This window comes from Haemaphysalis longicornis, unplaced genomic scaffold (assembly GCF_048455015.1).
Source record: "Haemaphysalis longicornis isolate Haplotype H1 unplaced genomic scaffold, Haemaphysalis longicornis Haplotype H1 scaffold_2, whole genome shotgun sequence".
Classification (NCBI taxonomy): domain Eukaryota; kingdom Metazoa; phylum Arthropoda; class Arachnida; order Ixodida; family Ixodidae; genus Haemaphysalis; species Haemaphysalis longicornis.
Window position 1 is genome coordinate 58,555,365 of NW_027526295.1, and position 18,669 is coordinate 58,574,033.

The window sequence follows — 18,669 nt, forward strand, 5'->3', positions numbered from 1 at the left end:
CGTGTTTTTCTTTCTTTCTTTCTTTCTTTCTTTCTTTCTTTCTTTCTTTCTTTCTTCTGTATATTTAAAAAAAAAAGTTTACTTAATTAACCGCAGTGAAAAAGAAAAGAGCCTAACCACACCCCTCTGCCTCCTTTGGCATTGTAGACTGCCGACCTATATTTCTGTATTTCCTCAACGAGCCCCTCATTTCCTTACTATATTATTCTGCGAAAGCCTAGCGAGGGTCTCGGTTCTGGCAGCCTGGATGCCTAGGTAGCATAAGAGGGCTTCCCGCCAGTAACCCGCTCATGGCAGGCTGTAGACGTTCGAGTCACGCCCCGGGGGTTGAAAAGAAGGTCCCCTTCTCCCCGTGGAGTCAGAGTGGCGCTGGCTACCACCCTCAAGGGTCATATACACTTCTAGTAAATATAATTAGCCCAGAAAGTGAATGAGAACACAGTCGCCCAGATAGCCGAATTGGTAAGGCATTCGACATGTAATCGAAAGGCGTGGGTTCGGTCCCCACTCTGGGCCCGTGTTTTTCTTTCTTTCTTTCTTTCTTCTGTATATTTAAAAAAAAAAGTTTACCTAATTAACCGTAGTGAAAAAGAAAAGAGCCTAACCACACCCCTATGCCTCCTTTGGCATTGTAGACTGCCGACCTATATTTCTGTATTTCCTCAACGAGCCCCTCATTTCTTTACTATATATATATATATATATATATATATATAATACAGAATTACGTACTGGCTGCAAAGAATGCCAAGGAAAGCAAAGGGGAAGATGCGGTAGGTCATTAAAACAGATAAGGAAGTTTTTGAAGAAAGCAAGAATGTGGGAAAATTCCCCGCATTTCCCCGAGGGGAAGAATGTGAAAGTGCGAATGCACGAGTTGAATTTGCGCGGTTCGGTAATGTTCGCAAAAGAGAGATCACACCCACACACACACAACTACAAAGAAAGAAAGATGCATTTATTCACAGACACCTATTTGTGTTGTCGTTGTACTTGATTGCTAGAGCGGATCTCAGCTTTGAAATTTCGTGTCAGTACTCCTTTAAGCAGGTGCATTAGCCCTTCTCACGCCCGATTCTTGGCCAATCCCCCACGTGGGTATGTGCCATGTCAGCGGCCAGGCAGCGCGCGCCCATCTCCCCCCGTTGCCAAGGAAGACGAGGAGATTCCTGGCCAATTCCCCACGTGGGTATGTGCTATGTCAGCGGCCAGGCTGCGCGCGCCCATCTCCACGTGCGCGGACATCGCCGGTGGACGCAGGTTCAGGGTCGCTTAAGAAGTGCATTGCACTTAAAAAATGCCCGCCTGTAGGATCCGAACGGCCCCGACGGTAGCGTAGTGGTCATCGCACCAGACGCGTATTCTGGAGGTCGTTCTCCACTTTTTTTCTTTCTTCCAAAAATTCTTTCATCCAAAAAGTCCTTTAAAACTTGAAATTCATCAAAACCACCAGTAGCCGGGCAAAACTTAAGGCCCTTTGACAAGACGTTCATCTTAACTGGGGAGAGGGTTATACTTGAAATGTTCATTACATTTCCGGTAAGATTTTCTTTTGTGACGGCAGACGGGGGAAAATTACTAGTACAGGGGTTTAACTGAATTGGTTGGGGTGCCGTAGTCGAAGTATTTATTACAGTCGTAGTGACATTATCGGTTGTATTGTCAGAGTGGGGGCAACTACTAGTGCCGGAGCTTGTTTGGCTCTTATGCGTGTTGGAAGGGGAGAGTTCGGTAGTGGGGGGTTTTATTCTAATCCTAAGACCCGTGGGAGCGACCGCGGCAGTCAAGTACTGTGCAAGAGCGGAAACGTGCAATTCGGAACGTATTCGCTTTTCATTTATTTTTCTTAACTTTACAAGCTGTCTTGAAACGGGGAAGGCGGCCGCGTTACCTGTTTTTTTGTGTTGTAGTCAGTTGCTGCAATGCTGATTCTTGCGAAGGTTGTATGGGCATGTGACACGGAGGGCTGGATTTTGGACCCCGGAAGGTCCGGCGGACCAGCTGGTGTTAGTTTCCGTGGGCTCGGCGGTCGCTGAAGATGCGGAGGTTGGGCGTGGCATGCTGTTGGTGCGGCGCTGTTCGGGGAGTTTCGTAGTGTCGCCGCGAGCGTTACCTCGAGGCGTTGTGGCCGCAGCACGTTTGGCAGTTGGGGGCGGCATGCCGCTGGCGCGACGCTCGTCCGTGGACTTCGGGGTTCGGGGGCTGGCGCTCGCCCGGGGCGTCGTGGTTGCGGTGGATCTGGGGGGTGGTGGCGGTGTGTTGCTGGCATGACTTTTCTCCGGGGTCCTTACACTGGATAGAAGTGGAGGCAGTGGTGGGAAGTCGCTGTCATTTGGCAAGATAGCCGGGGCTGCAAATGGGTTGGCGGTGCATGCGAAGTCGCGCTACCAGAGAGGATTGCAGCGCTGTTGCACAAATGTGGCCGGCCAGCAAGGCCACACCCTCGAAGCTCAGGTGTAAGCCATCAGCAGCGTGTACTCGACAGGCTAGAAGATTCTCAAAGCCATGATCGACGAAGCGGACAAAGCGTGAGTGGCGGAAAAATTATCGGAGAAGTGAGTTGAAATGGCGTACCTTTTCGTTGCAGCAGCGAGCGAAGCGAGAGATGTGGCAGTCGCGGCGGTGCTTAGCGGAGCGCGGAATAGTGAGACTGGCGTAGATGGTGGAAATGTTCGTCCGAGATTCAACAATGAGGTCAGTCAGTGAGCGGCAGTCAGAGAAAGCATGTTCAGCGGAAGTAGAGCTGAGATTATTAGTACCAACATGCAGAAAAACTGTAGTGGCAGAGGCATGAAAAAGTCGATCAGTGAGCGTGCGTCAGCAATGCATGCGCCAGGCTGAGAAACAAAAGCGGGGGTTGCAGGGCGGAGGGGATTGAAGTGATGATACAAATACTTGATCTGGGAGTCCCCGATCACAACAGATGTGGTTTCGGTCTGCAGAAATTTCCAGATGATGCTCTTTGCTGTGGTCCTGTCAGCGCTCATGGTAGAAACAAATCTAGAGAAAGATAATACTCACAAAACCCACAGAAATTTTATAAGTAAAGAGTCGGATACACAGCAAGAACAATAACAAACAAGGTTTACGTACGTAGCGGCAACGGGACTTGCCTTCATCAGAGTTCAGTTACATGATTTTGCTGTCACGAACATTTGGAACACATTTCTTATATAGCTTTGCAGAACAATTTGAGAAGGAGCGGAAGATGTTTCGGAAACAGAGAGTATGCATGCAGTCGGGCTACGCCTATGTTACAACAACAACAAAAAAAGGGAGAGAGAGCGAGAGAGAGAAAGGGGTCGTGTTAACAAAGTAGTGTTCAAGATTGCACCATGACGGGGCAACGTACGCGGAGTGGGCTGCAAGTTTAGACAATGCGGAAAAGTGGACAGTCGCGTGGTTGGGGCGGAAGGGAAGATGGGTGTGCCCCCCGCGGATGAAGAGAATGGATACAATATATATATAACACAGAAATAAGAGTTGGCAGTAAGAAAACTTCGGAAAGCAAAGGGGAGGATGTGGTAGGTCATTGAACATCGATAAAGAATTTGTAAAGACAGAAAGTGGAGAAAAAGTGCCCGCCAGGTGGGATACGATCCCACCTGGCGGGCGTCGCACCAGACCGGTATTCTGGAGGTCGTGGGTTCGGATCCCACCTGGCTGGCATTTTCTCTCCACTTTCTTTCTTTCTTTCCAAATTCTTTATCTCTTTTCAATGACTTACCACATCCTCCCCTTTGCTTTCCGAGGTTTTCTTGACTGCCAACTCTTATTTCTGTTGTATTTTCAACGAGCCCCACATTTGCTAATCTTACTTGCTATATATATATATATATATATATATATATATATATATATATATATATATATATATATATATATATATATTATATGTATGTATGTATATATATTTTTGATATATATACATATATGTATATATATTGAAATAAGGGTAGGCAGTCAAAAAAGCCAAGGAAAGCAACCGGGGGGAAATAGTAGTAGGTGAGATAGATTTCTTGAAAGAAAGTCGAGAAAGAAATGCCCGCCGGGTGGGATGCGAACCCATGACCTCCAGAATACGCGTATGTACAACGACCTACAGAATATGTACTTACCGGATAGTGGATAGTAGCATCCATTTAGGCATTTGAATGTAGGCGTGATATTGCTTTCATACGAACGGAGTTAAAAAAAGATTTCGGTCACAGGATATGCAAAAGCATCTAAAAACATTCTCTCCTCCGACTAATGTGGGCGATGGTAAAACGTGAAACTTTCGTGTAATGGACTGGTTTGGTTAGACGATCCTCCGCAACGGGCATGTGCCACTGTGGAGCTACTCACCACTATTCTAGAATACCCACAGCATCTCGAGTACGCACACCGTAGGCGTAAAGATTGGGTTTGAGGAGTACCGCGTGCATCGGTACCTGCTGCTTGGCGTTGAGTGAGTAATTTTTAGATGCAAGACACCTCTTGCTCTCGTCTCCGTCGTCCGTCGTCCGTCGTCTTTCCATCCACCGGCCCAGGAAGACATCGGCTACAATGCCGCTGCAGGAGCCCTCTAAGGGGAAGCGTGGTTGTCTCGTGCCGGCCCAGGAAGACACCAGCAACACTGCCGCTCCAGCATCTCATGGTTGGGGCTATGTCCCTCCCTTGTTGTGGCGCCATCCACACCCCAATTCCGCACGCTTGGCTCATCTTGGGCCGGCCCAGGAAGACACCAGTAACACTGTCGCTCCAGGAGCCATTAAAGGGTAAGACACCACCGGGCGTTCGGCAAGCCGAGCAAGCGCAGTGGGGGTGTGGACGGCGCAACAACGACAAGGGAGGGACATAGCACCGTCGCATCTAATAAAATTACACCTTCTTCCCGTAGGGGAACCCTGAGTAGTATGCGAAACAGCCATTGGCTCAACGTAATTTTCCATTTCGTAGTTCCGGTCTCTGAAAAAGTGCGGTAGTTACCATGGAAACCAAACTGTAAATACAACGGTAGCTACGTACCTCAACCTAACGGAAACGACGAACTGATAACTAATGGTCACTTAAATGGGCCCCATGGCTGCTTTGCATACTATTTATGGTTCACCTACGGGAAGATGGTCTAATTTGTTTTCGAGAGGGGGCCGGTCTGAGGTTTTAAACCCCAAGGTGCGATCTATAGGCCTATCGTCCTAAACCTCAACATTGGAAGTTAGGACTAAAGTCTGTTAACAGCCCTACGGTACGCAGAGCAACGTTATTCTTCTGGAGATGGATTTTCGCCTTGTCGTCTGAGTTTTCGAAACCGTTTCGACCATGTCAAAACGGAGCAATTGGTAGAAGCCGGCTTCATAACGCGAGGGGCCCCGGTACGAATCAGGACACAAGAAGTGTTTTTTTTTCTTTCACTTACCCGACGATCATTCATCGTCAGCTAACGGTGGCTTTCCTGCAGGGCGTATTGGCGTGCAACGGCATCAGTGACAACAATAAATCTTAGCTTTAAAAATATCTCTTAAAGCTTTTTTGAAACCATGCAAAGAACAGGGTCGAGAAGATGGCGCGCGAGCAACGCGAACCTAGCAACACGGAAATAAATATGGCACACTTCATTCGCGCACATTATGGGGTGGCGCGAGGACAGTGAAATAAGAGAATAGGGTTACGAATGCGAGGACAGAGAGGAGGGTGTGACTGTGCAGCGACGCCAGAATCTGTCACCGTTCTGAGGCATTTGCAAGAAAGGATGCACGGACAAATTTCTACGTCATTTCTTGTGGTCCCAGCGTGTTGTAAATCCAAGTGTTGTGTACTGGTTGTAGAGTTCTTCAAGCACTACGAGTGACGCGAAGGCTCCTACGAGCAAATTCCTCTCTTATGAATGGCCGTAACGCAGGAAAACAGAGAACGCAGCGGCTTGGTAAGGAGCTAGCCGAAGGTAGGGAACCGCAAACACCGCCAACGAAGCGCGCGGGAAATATCATGATCCGTATTACAGAAATAGCGATGAAAAATGCTCCCTGCGAGAGAGGAGAAGAAATAAACAGCGATCTTGTGTGTAGATGGCTGCAAATCGACCCTATTTACCTCCACGCAGACAGAAAACAAGAAGACAAAATCACCGGTCATTACTTATTGGCATTGAAGGATCATGCGCTCACTGTGGAACGAGAGCTTAGGAATTTGCGTTGGAGTTACAAGGCTGCAGTAAGTTCTGTAAACAATCTGTGCGCAAACGTCAAAGTCAAAATATTCCCTCGATACCTCCCTGTGGCGGATCATTTACTCGCATAACGCGCAGGAGGCAACGTTTAGGGAATGGAGAGACAGCGGGCTCCACGGCCGGTTTTCGTCAGATGGCGCCACATGCTGGGCCGACGCCTCCGGACCCTGGGCCCGCTTCATCCCCCGCCCTCCCTCCACCTTTTCTCCGTTTTGTTCTCACCCCACGCGTCGCGCGGTTCACGCTCGAGACCACGACGTCACCGCCCCTGACGCCAACTACGCGCAGTTGTTCGCTGCCGCGCGCGAAGGCCGCTTGCTCGGATTCCTTGCCGCCGTCGGGACGGCCCCACCGCCACTCCGCGCCCAAGATCCGCCGAATCGTCGGCCCTCTCTCCCCATCTTCATCCGGCGCTTGAAGCGATACGAGCCGCGAGATCCGGTCTTTTCAAATATCAACTGAGACTCCGCGCCGCTCCGCCCGACAACTGCGGCTCTTTCAGCCGTCCGATCAACTAAGTTTGAGCGGCTTCGCTGCGTGCCACTTCAAGCGGCGCAAGTGTGGAAAGAACCTGTTGCTGCGTCTACTGCGTGCGACTTCTACGCAGCGCTCCTTTGGAGTTACGTCGAAAATCCTTTGTGCTCCTGTCAGACGCTCCATCCCCAAAGTGTGTCGGAAAGCGACTGACAGTTTTTTTTGCTTCCTGGTTCACTCTGTGGAAGTCGATCTTTCCTGAGTGTGGCTTTTTCTGATCCTACGAAGCGCCTGTAATTTCTTGCCTCGAATGCTTTAAAGGAGGAATGCCCGTCTTTTCAGGTTTCCGCGCTCATTGGCGCGCAGACGACGACCTCGACGGGGTGGTTTGCCGCCTGGAGCCGTAGTTAAGGTTTAGTTACAGTGAACAACTCAAAGTTGAAGGCAGAAAAATATAGGAAACGACAGAGAGGAACTTTAGAAGCGGCGTCTGGTTTGTCAAAGTTCGGCAGATATTGTCCTGCTCACTTTTACGCTGAACGTTCTACAGGGCACGGGCTTCGTCACTATTGGTTGGTGCAAACTTGTTTTGGCATCGAGCTCGTGGAGAAAGAGTGGCGAAGACAGCAACACGGATTTACAAGTCACAGTGAGGAATCACATGTGATCCTGTGTCAGACTTCCCCAATTGCCATCTGTGCACCAGCAACCGCCCTGTTTGAGCTTTGGGCAACTTTTCGGCTGCAGCAGCTGCGTTCACCCTTTTACCCGCCCATATACTTGGGGGCCGCTGTTTATCCGTCGTTCTTCGCAGACCTCGACAATCGTGCAGTGCCAGTGTTTCCTGGATTGTGCGTGTGGCTGCAGGAGGTGTGCGACACGATTCTGAACGAAGTGTCTGTTTTTCGCCACTCTGCTTGCGCCACGTGCCATTGGGTCAAGGCCGAAACTACGGTCGCCTACGGTTCGTGCATTGTGCTCCTGCAACAGCCGGCGCTGCGAAGGCCACCAATGTGAGTTACTGGTTATTGTTGTTTTCTACGCTTGAAATAGCGCTTTGTTTTTTTAGGAGATCGCGGAAAGGATTCTTTCCGCACAACGCAAAACGTTTCTAAATGCAGTGGTTGCCGTAAACTTGACCTAACAAGAAATTTTACCAAAATATCTAAGTATGTTCGACACGAAAGTATAGTTGTTGCCCAAAGGTGTATGTCCGTAATTTCCCAGTTTTCTTTTTTAGTCCGCACGGAACAGGATGTTCGTACCTCTCATGTTTCATATGACACTTGAAGGGGCTTGTTGGACGCAGTAGTTCAAGCGAAAATAATTTCACTGGCATAGACGCGTGCTTTCAATTTCCACGAAGAAGCATTTGACAGTTTTTTACATAGGAAGACTAACGATGACACAAACGGGTATTATTCAGAAGTCGCGATGCAAGTTCCAGGTCTCTTGAGGCTTAAAAAAAGCGCAATAATTGTGGTTGACTTAATTAACAATGAGCACTTTTTGGCTTTCTATCTCTTCGCGATTAGATGCTTTTGAGCCAGCAGGGTCGCTGGTGGATGCTCCTGAATGAGTGAAGATACGAAAGTGCTACGGCATGTACTGAACCTCAGCCCCTTACTGTTGACCGAAAAGTGGCTCACATGCTGATCAGTTTTTATAGAAAAGGATTGTTGATGCAGACGTTCATGCATACCAAAAGTGAAGAATTTGCTTGCCAACTAAAAGCGAAAAGCACAAGTGTTTGAAGGCGAAAAATATCCGTATATGCTCCCCATTTATAATAGCGCAGATAACGCACGTATTTTGTATAAAAGTGGACGACTGATACCGAAAAAAAAAACATACTAGCCTTCTTGCTGAGACGTATTTCGCGAGTTTGATATTTCAGCGCAATAGGCTCAGTGAAGGATGACGCCAAAGATAGTAAACACGCCTTCGTGCAAGCCTTCATCATCGTGTCGACCCGCCTGTTCCTCCTTTCCGCGCTCATAAAATATACATATGCTTTGTTATTTGCTAACGACTATGTTTAGAGCAGAATATTTTAAAGTTCGCTCCACAAATTTACGGACATTGAAGGCGCATGTTGCATTTCGAAAGGACTGAGGTAAACTCTACATATATAAATATTGTCAGAAAATGTTTTTTTTTCTGTTGATATTCAGTAGCACTTGCAGAGGATCCAGAGGAATTAATATACGGTCCAATGAACGAAAAGGATATTTTTAAGTCTCCATCACAATACCTTCATTTAGGAAGACTGAAGTGTGCAATGAATTTCTGAATTGTAACAATTCATTTCTTGAGGATCAGACAGCAGCCTAATTAGGAGTCAAGAAACAACACTAATTATTTGACATGCATATAGATGCTATGTTTTACGCTTCCTACTTAGATTTGAGAATAACGAGAAGTTCTGAACTGTTTTTTTTTAATTCTCCGGAGTAAGAATGCGATTATACCAGTTAATCATCGGTTTTCGGCGGTGACCTTCTGTCTTACGTGACCGGGCGTGAAATCAAATTATGGTGTCACTACTCGTGCCTTTTATTTTGCTATCTGCGCGGCAAATTTATTGCCAATTGATTGACGTATGCCAACATGGCGAATAATTTGGTTGCGCTAAATGACTGTCAGGGCGTATCATTTAAGATATAGTGGACCTTGTACGCCTGATGTTGAGTTTCGCAACTTTTAAGTACGGCCCGCTGAAAACAACGCCAGGATTGAACGTCACTACTTCAAAACCGTCTTTTGCCACAATGTTAAGCAAATTCATTATTTAGTTCATGGGAATTCGTGCCTTGCTGGCATGCACGGCAGTGCACAAGGCGACACCCGAAAGGGCAAGGAACAAAAAGATATTTAATACTTCTCACTCGAGCGGCGGCAAGGTCAGTCCGTCTTCGTGGTTGCGCCGAAACCGCCCCCCTTTCCCCGCGTGACACACATTTATACCCCACGCACGGGGTGAGGGGAGTCGCTGATAGCGACCGCCATCATCCCCGACAACGCGCGGTCGCACTCCGTTTATGCGCCCACAAGTTCCATAACGCTTCGCAAACGTCTTGGCGATGGTGTTAATGAATCGCAATGTTGAAAGTGAATAAATACTGATTTACGCCTATGGTGACCATCAACCGCGAAAAAAGTGAGATCGTTCTAAACACCAGTGATGTGCGCATTCTCCTGATAAGTCATTGCAAAGGTTATATTTCAGGAAAACCTTCCTCTTGCCTTATCTCAACAAAAAATCCTGAAGTAATCAGTTGCTTCTCTGCCAGGCCGAGGACGCAGGCAGCACGAGCAAACAAAACCTTAGTCATCTGCGGCCATTCACCCTGCGTTGTAAGTGAACTCCATGGTAGGCCGCGGTAACTCCCCTTCTCGAGTTCTGCAACGCCCGACAGCTGGAGAAAACGACGCCGATCCAGTGCACCCGGCCGTTTCGCAGTTACGGCTTCGCACCGGCGGTCGGAGTGCTCCCCCCAAACGGCGACTTCTTCCATTTCGTGCTATCCAGCTTCAAACACCGTACGCCTGTGTTGCGGAGTAATCTGTCGAAACACAACTGCTTAATGATTTCCAGCCGATCGATCCTAGTATGAATAAAACTAGAGCAAAGGGGGAGCGCTCATGTGAAGGATATGTGTGAATAATGCGAGTGTTAATTAAACAAAACATTGTTATTTTTAACTCCTAGGATCTTATAATTTAGAGCGCTTTTCTGTTTTTTAGCAGCTCCGAATGTTCCACTGAATCGCGGTCTAATCTACTTTGAATGTTTCTGCGTAGTGGGCCTAGAGGCGGCCGGAGGCTCGGCCGAAATTGGCGGCTTTCTTAATGACTGGCAATTCTTCACCGTCACAATTTCCGGAATCCAAGCTGTCCGTAACGATAGCATTGTTCATTCTTCAGAGGCATAGACAGCGTAAAGCTACCGTGTAACGTTTTGTGTTTATACGAAGGCGAATTTTCAAAAGGATGTTTAATCTTTAGATATTTTATTTCTTGTAGTCTGTGTAGGATCACAAAAGACTTCCCCGATACTGCTTCATTTGTTCGCGCCATGTCTTAACGGCGACGTCGATGATGTTTCGTGTCGCCAAGTCTCTACGGTCAGGTAGCCATTAACTTAGGATTGTCAGGCTCTTTTAACACACACACCCGCAATATTATTCCAACTAACGCTGCTTGTTTAAATTCATAGAAATAGCTTTGACACCAGTATGGATGAAGCCCACGAATGGTAAACACACTAATGTTTGTTGCTCAAGTTTTTAAGTTTCATGCGGAGAACACTTTCCGAAAGGTCTTTGAAAAGAAGCCGGTGAGATACACGCACTTCAGCGTAGCACGATACGGAGCGTTACGAGACCTATACAAATTAGCGAGAGAACATTATTATACTGCATGCACATCAATCGTGAAGTCGCAAAGAAGATGTTTTGTGTGCACTAACATCGGTGATACTTACGGGAATTCTTCGCAAATACAACTTGATCGTCTTGGAGGGACAACAGGCGTTATGTAGTTTGCAATAAGACCTTCATGGTCGACTGAATGCAACTTATCGAGTGGACGGAATTTCACTTGCGTTTAGCCCGGATCGGAGCTTCAAATAAAAAAAAAGATTCACTTTTACTTATTTTGATTTCCCCCAAGCAACTTTACTTGAAGCTTTGCCGTCCCTGCAAAGCATAGCAGATGAAGTAAAAAACGATTCTTTAACCTGCATTTTCCACATTGCACCGTGCAAGTTCTATGTGTGCGGAGTACGCAGTTGCGCATTATCAGTCCTGCAGGGACCAGCCAGCAACCAAAAATAAAATCGTGCAGCTGCCCAAGTGCAAGGAGGGCATACAAGTGCGTCAGCTCATCCTCCGTGTTAGGATCCTACTTTGAAGGGGAGTACCCATAGACGCCACATATATGACGGCTCGACACGTCTAGGAAGGCGCTTAAGTCATGTCGTAGCGAGTTTTGTTCGCTTAAAAGGATTCCTGACTACATGTGATTGTAGTCCTTTGTTTAATAGGTCCGTGCAGACAAAATGCAGGTTTGGTTCATTCGAAAGAAAACAGTAACACCAATTTTAACGCAAACTTCACTCACATAAGCTACATAATTAGGAAAAAAGAGAATGGCATTCGACTAACTAGCTCATTTCCCGCACTAGAATTTATGCCGTATTATGTACAGCTGTGCGATTGGCTGCGGCCAGAAACGTCCAACGCCAATTAAACTGGGGTTACAGGCTTGAAGAACGAGCTATTTGCGAATAAATAAAATGCGTCATTTTTTATAGAAAAACAATGGTACGGTAAATAATAGAAGTTACGAGCGCGAAAGTAAACATAGAAGGACAAGTGCGTACTGCACGCACTATGCCGGTTATAGCTGCACAGCCGTCCGGTGCGTTGAGCTAACACTGGCCAAGTGGAATAAGCGACATTGTCTTCTGTGACTCTGTTTGTCGAGCATACCCAATGTTTCACGAAACGAGTACTATCAACAGGAACAAACACGATCCAGGCATAAATCCAGTAAAAACATAGCGAGGGTGAGCAGCGGTGCCGAGCGGTAAGGTGATGCCACCTAGGTGAACTGATAGTAAACAAGCCGTTCCGTCGTTCGCTGCAGCCCTTGTCCGAATACTTACGTAGGCTTCAGTACTTGCTCTGGATTCGTCATCGCATGCGTCACAAAACACACGATTCAGCGGGATAATGAAAACTATGGCTGAAATTGATTATTTCTTAGTGCATAAAGCATGTTTTGGTGCCAGACAGGCTCTGGAGGCCCTATAAAACAGTACACCTTTCAGATAACACAAACTTGTATTTTGTCTGCACGGTGCCTTTAAACACAATGGAGTCATGAGGGTCATTTTATGATTTTTACATTCCAGCCATCCGCTTTCAACCGTGGCCATCAAACGGCCGCGGAAATATGTCTTTGCTGCCACCGGAAAGTACGCTCGCTTGAATCTGAAATTCCACGCAGCGGTAACTAGTGTTTGCAAAGGAGGACGATGACCCAATGACAGCGAAAAAGAAAAGACGCGTGATTTCAGCAGGCGCCGCGTTTTCGTAGTGACGTTTGTTTTGCGCCCCGTCGTTGATCGCTTGCTCTCGGCACACACTGCAGCCAGTCGTGCAGCGATTTGCGCCGTCATACCGAAGCGCCTTTCCCACGTGACTAAGGGCGCGCCAAGGTTTTGACCTAACATTCATAAAAAGGGAGCAAAACGTTACACCAGCCTCACAGAAAAACAGGGAAGGCAGATATTATACGCAGAAAGGAGCTGAAATATGCCCTAATAACAAATAAATCCCGGAATGTTGCGTACAACTGCACGAAGTTTCAAGCTACTTTTTCTATTTCCCGCTTTATTGTCGTCGGTACGAGCGCTGCCAGGCGAACAGTATATGGCCGCACGAGGAAAAGCAAAATATCATCGTAAAAATAGGTCGTGGTATCGCAACCTGATGATACCATCACTTTAGTGGGCTAAAGATTGTTGGTTTAGGAATTTTCATATATTGTACCACGAACGCGCACATACCTTGCTTAGCGGTTGCTTCCTCTTCAAGCAGTTGTCGGGAATATTGCCGGCGTTCACCCAAAAATAGCCTCCCGTGTAAACAGCTGCAGTATGGAAGCGCTTTACTTACGTGTGGTATGAGAGTCCCCAGATAACATTGCTTGGGGGCCGGATAGACAACAACCCAGTTCAACGCAGCTACGTACCTCAAACCTAAAATTATAAAAAATTAATTTCAACGATATAAGGAGAAGGTTTACTGACGCATTTTCAGAAATGCCTGCTATCTGTCACACTCCTTCGCCGAATTGATCCTTGGATCGGCGCGGATGGAGTCCTCCAACTTCAGAAGTCCGTAACGTGGCTTTCCAGACTCCTTCCTCGCACATCGTGCGGGTGGGCTTAGCGCTCTAAGTAAGCGTCTCAGTGGTCAGGCTTTCTCGCTTTTCCAGCGGTGTTGGCTACCTGACAATACTTTCGTTCCCGACGAGTATCGGAATTTTGTGGCCGCTATTTCCACCTCTTTTTCCTCCCGCATTGGCGGTAGACGTATTGCGGCCAGTGCCGGCAGTGCTGCCTGCACTGGCCGCAATGTTTGCAATGGTGGCGGGAGCCAGTGATGTTCCGTGCGGGGAATTTTCCCTTCTTCGGTAACTTTCAGGATGTAATTTCAGCCAAAATGGAAAAAGGGAATTTTTAATAGATTCAGGCAATTTTAGGAGTTGTGTAGTGAAAAAGAAAAATTATGTCAGTAAACCGTGCCCCGCATCATTTATTACTTTGTTGTTGCTTTTTTTTTAATTTCCTTAACACATCCTTGGATTTGCGTTCACATTTTCGCCGTCGTGTTACCGCAAGCCACAAGCATCTAAGAGCGCTTCCAATCCAGTTCATAAAACATGAGGGAGCAACGACGAAAGGATACCCTGTCAGGACGAGCTAGTAAAGCGTGATGCTGCGGCGGCTGAAGGGCTGAAGCCTGCTCGCAAGTATTTCTGCGCAGTGTAAAAAAATGTATTTCGGGTGTGGCATTGCCCGAATTCTTGCAGTCAAAAACCGATGGCGCCAGCAGTCCCGGCGCTGAGGAAAAAACATCTTGATGACGCAACAATGGGTAGTTCTTTTTCAAACGAGTGGCACAAAGCGTGAATACAGAGGCAAAGGCGGCTGAGCAGCATATGTAGTGGAGTTTAGTTCACACTGAAACTCTGATTCTGTGAACGGTGCCTGCGTCTGGAAGGCTAAGTAAAGTAGACATAGGTGGCGTTGCCTAACACCGAAAACCGAACAGGCATTCACGTAAAACTCTGTCAGGTGCAGAAAGAGAATGCTGGGAATTTTGCAGAAAATTTTTCAGAAGCCTGCGGGGAAAATGTGCTAAAAATAGGGAATTTCTAAACCGTGAAATGAGAATTTTTGTCCCCAGTAAGGAACATCACTGGCGGGAGCCATAAGACCAATGAAGGGAGAGCCATGTGGCGAGCCCCGCATCCTCTTAACCCCCTAGCACAACACCAACTATTTAGGAGGCAGATCTTTTCGCGCTCTCTACGCTCTTTCGTTCTGTACTCTCTCATCGCTCTTTATCGCCGTTTACAGACCAGCGCGCCAATGCACACAGCGAAGTAAAACATTTTTCCCAGCACCCCAACCTATTCTTCAAGCAATAAATTTTTCAGGGGTCATTTCCTTACGAGATGTCGTAATCTCCCTGAGCCTACTGGCATCAATCGTCCTCTTGTTCACATGGTTGTTCATTGCAATACGTTTTGAGTTATTTTGTTTATTTCTGGAAAGCTTGAAAAGACTGTAAGTGCTCGCATAATTTCACCGTTACAGCTTTGCCACTGACCTCATTTTTTTAGGCACTGGCATTTACCGTGGTGCTGCACGCACCCCCGAAGCGAATTTTTAAGAGACCCTGCAGCAGTGTTTCCAACTTTTTTCACTAAATGCTTTTCGGAAAACATAAGCGCATGCCGTGCATAGATTAAGTTCTTCCAAATGCCGCCGATAAATTCGAATCTCCTTCGAAACGTTTTCCTTTTTTTTTCTCAGACTTCACATCGTTTGTGCACTTGGCTGACAAAACTAGAGGCACGATGAAGTGAAATAATTTATCGGATGTGTTGCAAGGTCCTTTTCAAGAATTCAAAACATGGGCTTACGACTGAAAGGTAGTCGTGTCTTTCCATGTATACCAGTGGTAGCGATCGAGCGGAGGGTGCACTGCATCTTTAGGAACGATAGCAGTTGACGCGTCCCCGACTCTGCATCCTGGAGCGCTTCAAACCAACCACCCCCGGTACGGCTTGGAGACGGTTTTATATATCGCAATGCTTTCTTTATGTCTTTCACTGACTGAGCCGCTTTACGCTCTGACGAAGCTGCGTTGCCTTGAAGAGCTGTATATTTCTCTTTCCTGGAAAAGGGCAACTCGACTAAAGTTGGGTCATCACCATCATCACGCCGACAAGCACTGCTACAGAACGCAGATTTACGAGTACGGCCCCTTGTTGTGTTGAGGTAGCATGGTTGGCGAACGCCTGGCAGTAAAATTGACCCAATACCACCGACGAAAAGCCAGAAGTAAAGCTTCGGTGTTTAATACATGACGTGTAGAGAGAAGGGACGGTAAGGCTAGCAGCTCACTGGCGTGTTTAAAACGACAACACGAACGGGTAGAGGAACGCTCGCTCATAGATTCGAAGCATGCACAGGCCGTGCTCAACAGGGTACAAGCTTTTCCTTCATAAGATTCAACACAAAGAACACAGGCAAGCCCAAATAACCAAGAGATACCCATTGAGTCAGAGAGGCGATGAGCCAGGACATTGCGAATGGCCTGCGTCGAGCTCGCGTTTGCGGATGAGGTTTCCGGGCCGTGCCGCAGTGTTGAGGTCGCGTGCCCAGCGATGCATTTACGAACTTGTAATGTTCATCTGGAAGGGGGGCTTGGACTCACATCACTGAAGCTCTGCTGGGTGCTGTGTCAACACACGCACACACACACACACACACACACATACACGCAAAATAGAACGCACGCACATGCGCGCACACACGCGCGCGCGCACAAAGGAACTCACGCACATGCGCACACACACGCACACACAAACACACACACGAATCCACACATACATGCGCACGCACATACCACAGTCGATTTTTATCAGCGCCAATGTCCTGAAGCTCAGCCATACCATATTTATTTTACGATGGAGGTATACTTTAAATTGATGGATGGATCAATACATTGATTTAATCATTCATTGGTTTGCAAAATGCTGGATTTTATTGATAGTTTATTTCACTTTTATTTGACTAATATGGAAGAGTTCATTGATCGGTCATTTTGAAAAACAATGTCCAATACAAGATATTTAGATATGTGGTGCTCTATGCTACGTCTGAGCTAAGCTTGCAGCAGTGGCATATTCATAGTCCAATGGCACGCGGCCTTTATTGCAGGTTTCATGAGCAGACCGACAGAGGAAATTTAAGGGAGTGGACTCAAAGCACCCTTATTGCTGGGAGCCGCTGAATACCCCCATGCGGGTAACGAAGGCTGCTGTTGTAAGGTTTTCGGCTCGCTCACCCCTGTTTGCTTATGTCCAGCTGCGCATGAATATTTTGCACAGATTTCCAAAGAATGTGTCGCTAAGATAACGTTTTCTGAAATGTCATTCTACGCAGGAGTGGCTCATTAAAGTTATTTGGAATAGTTATTTTTGCTGACGCGATCAGTGTGTACTTGGTAGGGGCAGTATGATTTGTTGTGCTCCGGTAAGGTATTTCTGCAATGTTGTTAGTTATTAAGGTTGTTCTAGATAGTGTTTTACGAATATGCCACTCAGACATACAGCTGCGGCTAGTAACCGTTGAACGACGCTCTGTGCTAGGTCACTCGGGCGAGCAGGTAAACTCCTTCATGGCACCTCAGTCCGGAATGCTGAGGAACTCTGTGGTCTAACATAAATTGAGGTGTGCCTCGAATTACATTTAGTACGCAATATGCAGCTCGTGTAGTACCGTATTTGGCATTGCGCTTTTTTTTTTTCGTGTAGCGGGGTACAGGGGCGATTTTTACAAGGTGGGTGCCTTGTTCCGGCAGGGTTACTGGAACGCAGAGCTGAGGCCTTCCGCTTGCGGTACGGCTGCCGGCAACCTGCCAATGGGCTTTGCTGGGAGTTGTCCTACGCAGCCTACTTGATTGATTGTGTCGATGAGAGGCAATGCTCTCTTCCACAGTGTATTATTCTTTTACTGTATTCGGATGTAGCTAAGTTCTAGTATTACCGGGACGCTAAAAGATATTTTGATTTTTCTTCTCAGTACTGCATTAAACGTGTTTCTTGTGTGTTGTTTAGATTCGTGTAGCTGATCTGATAACAAATTTTTTGAGCGATGACGGCACCGATGGGATTCATGTTCGTGCACTTGAGCCCGACATTTTGTCGGTGAGTGTCCGCAGCCATGAACTGTTATGTTCCCACTATGTGTTGCAGTGTGCTTTGGAACGCTCATTTGAATGCCGGGCGCTTCAATGCGTCAGCTTCTCATGCAGTCTGTCTTTTTTGTAGAGAACTCCAGGTTCTAGCGGGGTGTCCTGTAATGTGTCCTGTGCTACACTGGCTTGTCCATAATGATTTGTCATCTTCGTACAGAGTACGCGTCCAGGTAGCGGGGTAAGAGCTATGTGCATGTCATGCATGTCCAGTCTCAACAGAGGAGAGTACAGTACCACCAATCGGATATGATGCTTATCCGCTCCTAAACTCTTATTCATTGGACTTTTTTGACGTATTGGTAAGATTTCACTTCGCAGATTCTTTTTACTTGTCTCATGGGGTCTGAAACACCAGAAGTCTGAAGTCTGTGAAACACCAGAGGCCATACGACATGTCCTCTGCGATTGTCCACGGTTTTCAACCGAACGCAGCCAGCTCTCTGCGACTCCACAAAAGTTAGACTCTCGGCGCCCGTTCTCTGAGGAGACAATCCTGGGCCACTGGCCTTCTTCGTCGTCTGCGGACAAGGCGACAAAAGCGCTCCTGTGTTTCCTCAAAACGACATAATTGCACAAAAGACTGTAGCGCAAGACTACTGTAAGGGATCCAGGTGCCAGCGACGCGGAATCGGTCGAACGCGGAGGGAGCGGCAGGCCCGGGAAGTGGGAATTAATGACTTTATGGCAGCCAGCCTGTTAAGGGCAGGCGGCCTCTGGGTCACGCCGCTCGCGTGAGGACTTATTGTCTCGGCCCCAGCCACGTCGTCGGTCTGTTTTGGTCGGCGCGCAGGGTGCAGCTGCGGGGGAACATTGGAAGCCTGGCGGCTCAAATGGCATTCCGGGGGCTGGCGGCAGCTAGCTCTGGGGTCCGCGGCTACAGTGCCTAGAATATCACTCTACCGCGGCGTTTTCCGTTTA

General features: G+C 47.4%; 1 protein-coding gene across 1 annotated transcript in view; it reads left to right on the plus strand.

The window, feature by feature from the left end:
• The first annotated feature begins 6,521 nt into the window (after positions 1 to 6,521).
• LOC144168919 (diuretic hormone receptor-like) overlaps positions 6,522 to 18,669 on the plus strand; it is a 219,946-nt gene continuing 207,798 nt past the window's right edge. Inside the window, exon 1 of the mRNA XM_077697915.1 lies at positions 6,522 to 7,698. The gene's annotated coding sequence lies outside the window, so the exon portion shown is untranslated. The remainder of the gene's footprint in view (positions 7,699 to 18,669) is intronic.